Genomic DNA, 6685 nt, shown 5'->3' with positions numbered 1-6685 from the left:
GCAAAAGTGAGGTGCTAAGCAACTCAGTGAGATCCTGTCTCTAAATATAATACAAAATAAGGCTGGGTTTGTGGCTCAGTGGTGGAATGCCCCTGAGTTCAAACCTTGGTATCCCAAAATATAGGTTTTTATCTATTGAGGAAATATACCTACTTTTCATATAGATGAATTCAAGTAAATATGCTTTACACCAGTCAAGTCATCTTCAAAGTAAAAAAAAAAAAAGAAAAAAGGAAAATTTTCTTTACCTGAGCAGTCTATCTACCATGATATTTCCATGTACTTTATCATAATTCTTTAAAAATATTGGGGAAATAACTGGAAAATCCAAACCATAAATCAATCACTAAACTTTTCTCTTTTTGAAGGCTTGCAAATAGAATTTACATATCACTTTCTGAGTAAAAACTCAAGTGCATATGATTAAAAAATATAAGCTTTGACAGTATAAAATATCACTTTTCATAGAGAAATTACAAGACAGTGTCTGATCTCTGTATTTAAAAAAAAAAACTTTTCTTTACTATTATTCAATTTGAAGCAAAAATTCCAGAATTGTTTTATGAAAAAACTTTCTTTCAACCCAGGGCTGTACTTCTGAGAGTTACACTTCATGGTCTTTTCCATTCACATCTGACTGAAAGCAGACTGGCTGCAGCATTTTAAATACATACAAAGATCTAATGAAGTTAGGCAGAAGAGCATGACATTGCTTCTCTTCTTTTTATATTTATTTATTTTTTTTAGTTGTTGGCCTTCTTTTATTTATTTGTATGTGGTGCTGAGACTCAAATTCAGTACCTCACACATGCCAGGCAAGTGCACTACCACTGAGCCCCAGCCCCAGCCCCTGCTTCTCTTCTTTTGGCATATTTCTTTCTGGGTCCTCTGAACTTGGAATTTCTCTTTAAAATGTCCCATTAATTCCTATTAGGAAGCTACTATTAAGGAAAATTGCATGTTCCCTTCTATCAATCTATATGAATAAGTGTTAATCATTCTCAGTTAAAAGCCCTCCTTTTAGCCCTACTTATGCGCAAACATCATGCACCTCAGCAAATCATTCAGGAAATTAATGCACTCCAGCCTACACAAGCACTTGTTGATGCATATTAGCATTATAGATTTTAATTTGAAATAATGTCAGTCTTTTATGGCCTGCATTGTAGTGCATGGGCTGCCATCTGCTTATAATGAGTCTGACAATCCATGTAAATTGATTTGCTACCTCTCTTCCCAGCATAATGGCTGGGATATTGATCCTAATCATAGAGCAGTTGCAGGTATTTCATTTAATACCAACAGGACAGATTGGGAGCTATGGCTTCTGGGGACATAGTTGGAATGACAGTAGAAACAAAGGTGCATTTTTCTGTCTCCCCCCACCCCTGCACCACCAGGTTCAACTTTCCCCCTCTCACAGTGGCTGTGGGTTCCATTCTTTCTCAATATTTCAGTACAACTAGAAACACAGTCAACCAATTTAATGAGCAACAAGAATCAAGCGTAGAACACCTAAGCTACCCCTACCTGTCTCTCCCTGAGAGCTGTCACTCCAGTGACCAGAAGGTCTCTGTGTACCAGCCAAACCCTTGATATCACTGCCCAATATGGTAGCCACCACACATGTTGCCAGTTATATTTAATTAAAAGTAAGTGAACTAAGAAACAAACTCCTCGGGACACAAACAGATATCTGTTCAGTTTTCTGCACATTCAAAAGATGAAATAATCCCACATTTTCAGTGATGGATGAATGGATAAACAAAATGTGGTGTGTATACACAGTGGAATATTATTTGGACTTAATTAACTCTACTACATTCTGCAAAGTGGATGAACCTTGAGTACAGTACACTAAGTAAAATAATCTAGTCACAAAGGACAAATATTATGTGATTCTCCTTATATGAGGTTCTCAGAATCATTGTTTAGTCCAAACAAAGTTTTACATTTACAAGATGGGAAATTCTGGGGCTGGGGTTGTAGCTCAGTGGTAGAGTGCTAGCCTAGCACATTCAAGGTGCTGGGTTTGATCCTCGGCACCACATAAAAATTGATAAATAAAATAAAGGTATTGTGGGGCTGGGGATGTGGCTCAAGCGGTAGCGCGCTCGCCTGGCATGCGTGCCGCCCGGGTTCGATCCTCAGCACCACATACAAACAAAGATGTTGTGCCTGCCAATAACTAAAAAATAAATATTAAAAAATTCTCTCTCTCTCTTTCTCTCTCTCCCTCTCTCACTCTCTCTTTAAAAAAAAGGTATTGTATCCAACTATATATAGATAGATAGATAGATAGATAGATAGATAGATAGATAGATGGAAAATTCTGGCAATGGATGTTGGTTATGGAGGCACAACAATGTCAATGTGTTTAATGTCACAGATTTAAAAGTGCTTACATAGCAAATTTTACATTATGCATATTTTACTCCAATTTGAACCATAGCCCCTCATTTTCCCAGTAGCCCCATGTGGTCAGGGGTTACCACACTAGAGAGTACAAGGAAGATCACTCCTCTTATCACAGGAAACTCTGCTGATATCATTGCTTTAGCTGCAGGCTGTTGGGACTCAGGCAGGTGAAGCAAGGAGCTGAGCTATGGTGAGATTTGGTCCCAGTAAGAGGTTGGTGCCCTGCACCCTGCACACACCACAAGTGCAGCATAAATGGTAACAGACCACCGTCTGTGATTGAGACATGACCTGGTTTCTCTACCTTTGACTTAAATTGCTTCTATGTTCTCTGCAATGCATTTTCCATTTTCGGAACAACTAACCATGAACATACATGGGGCTATCACAGTCAGGCACATCATTTCACTCATCTTTCTAAGTTCATGTATTTTTAAGTCGGAAGGGTTAAACATGGTATCAGTCTAAACTGTAAACTAGAGTAATGCTAATAGAAGCCACCTCTGGATTGCAAATTCACTAACAGAGGAATCAACCAATTGATCATAGGGTATGGATAAACAAGGATGGGCAGGGGGTCATTACACCATCTTATTTACTCCACTATGATCCCTTAACTTGTAGTGATGTGTGAATGCTGGGTAGCTATTAGGGATCACAATTCAATGTCAGTGTTTGAGAGTCCAAGTCTGACCCCCAAATTTAAGTTACTGCACTACAGTCTACAGGTGTTATTTATAATCCATGTATTTATTTTTCACTGATATCCTTAAAAGTGGAGATGTATTTTTTTTCTTTCCACTGATAACATCTATCATGTGGCACTTAATAGTTCTTAAAAAATGCTTTCTGAATAAATGACCAAAGGCACACACTAGGAGTTCCCCCATCCCACTCCTGGCTTTTGTGTGTGTTGAGCCTTCAGACAGTGAGTAGGTGAGACGTATCTTCTTCCCTCCTCTCAAAAGCCCCTCATCGTGAAGGAAAAAGTACATCCTCACCCAACTCCATGTTCACTTTCTTTTAGTTTTCAAAGATAGCTTTATTATTTTTCATACTAAGTCCTTTTTTAAATCTTATTCTAATTTAGTAGCAATAATAAAATATATAAAACTGTGTAAACAGAGTGTACCTGAACATGGTCTGTTCCATCATAAGTGGGTTCTGAGACACATAGCATTTCATTGCTCTGGGAGATCCACTGGCTTCCTTCTCATTCAGCATCTTCTCTCACCCATGGGGTGCCCTCTAGCAACCATTCCACTCACCAGGGGATAGTTTCATTAACTGTTTAGTTAACTTGGTTTTGACAAGCATACATATGAATACTGCTTGCCAATTTCTTTATTTTCAGTAAAATAGAGAGCTCTTCCACTGCACTGTGCCTTTTGAAATTTGAAATTCATCCTTCTTGTAACAAATTAGGTTGAGTCACTGACAAGCCTTGAGTACCTTCTTAATAAAATAATTGAACTGTCGATTTTGCAATTAGACTTCAAGTGTAACCACTTTGTTTTACTTTTTTTATAATTTTAAATAGACAAATTATTGTAAATGTTAAATCCTCAGTGTGGTTTGATTCTAGAAAAGGAATCTTTCCATTGTTTTATAATGATTTGAAGCTGAGGATATTTTTTAAATTTATGTTCATCAGTCTAGAAAATTAATTTTCAGAATATCTTTCCACCTAATTTCTTGAATTTTAAATATCTGCATCATGTATATATATATATATATATATATATATATATATTAGATATGTAAAATTATATAGATATATAGGTACTATATCTATATATCTATGACACAGACATTGATATATAGACATACAGTTTTCTAATTACCACCTCATAATCACATTAGTGCATTCATCTTTACTAATCAGAAGACTGAAAAAAATCTTTTTAAGTGCATTTGCATTTACTTCATTTGCTACTGCATTTATTGCAATTAATAAAAGTAGTGCAACCAGCTTTTATTGATCATCCTTTTGATTCCAGGCTGCTGAGTACTCAGGAAACCAGAATGCTTAGATATACCGGACAACACTCCTTTCAAGGCCAATGTTCCAGTGTTGGAGACAAACATGTCAACTGTGACTCAGTGAGCAGCAGTGCTTCTGAGGAGGAGAATGAGCCAGGAGAGTGGAGGCTTCCTGAGGGCAGGCAGTGCCCTTCCAGCATAGCAAGATATGGGGGGCCCAGGGGGCCAGCACACTCAGGAGGCATAAGCGAAACTGTAAACCCGTTGCTGGGGACCATCCTCACTGCGCTCTGCCTAATTGCTGGAAAACTGAGGTTCAGTGGCTCCCCTTTCTGGGGCTCCATTTCTTCAAGTAGAAAATGAGTGACTGCATCTGCTGATGGCTGAGCCTTCCTCAGATACCACTCTGCTCTGTCTGAATGACATGTCACTTCAGCGTCAGGCAACACAGTGAGGTGGTGAGTCTCAGACATGCTTCTTAAAGGGAAAATTTGTTTCTTAATTGTTTGCCTAAAGAGACTGTTGTACTTCCAAAAAATAAAAATAAATAAAACCTCAATAAATGTTAAAGCAAAATACCTTTCATTTATGTAGTGAGTCTAAAAAAATTTTACTGTGCAATAGTCCCAGCCAGTCCTTTTTTACAAAAGCATTCTCATTATCTCAATTTTATTGCCAAGAAATGAAAAAAGGAGGAAATTGTTGATGCATAAGAAAAATCCACTTTTAATAATGCCGAGTCGTGTTCCTATATAAAATGTAAGAATTTGTAATCAGATTGTATAATCAGAGGGCCAGATATAATTTCTATAGGCCCAATTATTGCTAATTCTTATTTCAAACACTATGAATATTCTTGGGAATTATTTTCACCCCCTTGAAGGACTTTTAAGCCATTAGCTCATGTAGCATTCAACTACCTGCCAAGCATTTTATTAGTCTCTCCAAGCACGCAAAGTGAACCTCAAGGTTTCTGTTGAAAAAATTCCAGGTTCTGAATGATAGAAAATAGTCTTAAGTTGCTTTAAGAGAACTTTCAAGGTAAAGCTGTAGAAATACTGACCGAGCCTTGGAGAAAACAAGAAAAAAGGAAGAAACCAACTGTCACCCAGGTTCAGGGGGAGGGGGAATCTTAAAGTAAGTGAATATCAGTGCATCCTGGAGCTAGGTAGTGACCAGTGTCCACTTGTCCTATAAGACCACAAAGGCTGGAGGGAATAAGTGAGCTGTGCAGAGCCACCCAACTGGTGAGTAAAGGACCTGGCTTCAGCCTTCCAGGTCTTGCTCCAATGCCTCCACCCACATTCTGTCTGAGACCTGACCTGTCTTCCCTGGGACATGTCTACAGAGGCTCCTGCAGCAAAGACCTCAGAATTTGTAGAGCGCACTGTGAGGATTGCAATTCCACCTTCTCTCTTTGTTCAGATACTTGGCAGTGGATGTTTCTGGCTGTTCCCATTATTCTGGACTAGACACTCTAAAATTAAGCCCTCCCGGATGGCAATACATTGAGTATTGCTGACTGATTCAAATAAGAGAAATTAATTAATTCAGTCTTCTTGGATGTTGTATTATCTATGAAGATGGTGAAAGAATGGAACTCTCATTGATTTCAGAATCACTATTTTTCCTCTTCAACCAAGTCATCAAAGCTGACAGCCCCCAGTCTCACTTAAAAGTGGCCTCAGTTCTAGCCCAAAGGAAATGCAGCTTTGTGTGTTCCTTTTTTTATCTGAACTAATAAATCTTTGAATAAATACTCAACCACATTATGGCCTAAATGACACAGGAGATGTCCTTGTTTATGAATCAAGTAATCATTTCTGGCATGGTCTTGTCCTTAAAGGTTTTGATCTTCATCCATGTGGTTTACCTGATGATCACCGATTCTCTCACCATCTCACCATTGAGTTGACCTTATTTGAACAGGTTGCATCTAAATAAATGACATGTCATTCCAAACTCCTCTTCCATAAAGGACACAACACATGGTCGACTGTCTTAAAATAGAAGACATTTGAAGCTAAGATGAGTAGCCATTTCTTTGGGGATCTTAAGAAGCAATTCTACTTAAAGAAGTTTGTAAAGTTTCCATATTTTACCAAAGTTATTTTGTTTCTTAATACACTGAGTAGAAATGAGGAGAGACAAAAACTCAATCCTCCAAAGAATAAAATTAACAAACCACTGCTTGTTCATACTATCCTTGCTCTCTGCAATTTACACTTATGTATGGTATTAAAACCTTCAGTGCCCAAGTGCCTGGAACACAGCAAACGGTCAA

This window comes from Spermophilus citellus (genome assembly GCF_964194105.1).
Source record: "Spermophilus citellus genome assembly, chromosome: 9".
Classification (NCBI taxonomy): domain Eukaryota; kingdom Metazoa; phylum Chordata; class Mammalia; order Rodentia; family Sciuridae; genus Spermophilus; species Spermophilus citellus.
The sequence above is the reverse complement of the archived record's forward strand: the minus strand, read 5'-3'. Positions refer to the sequence as shown.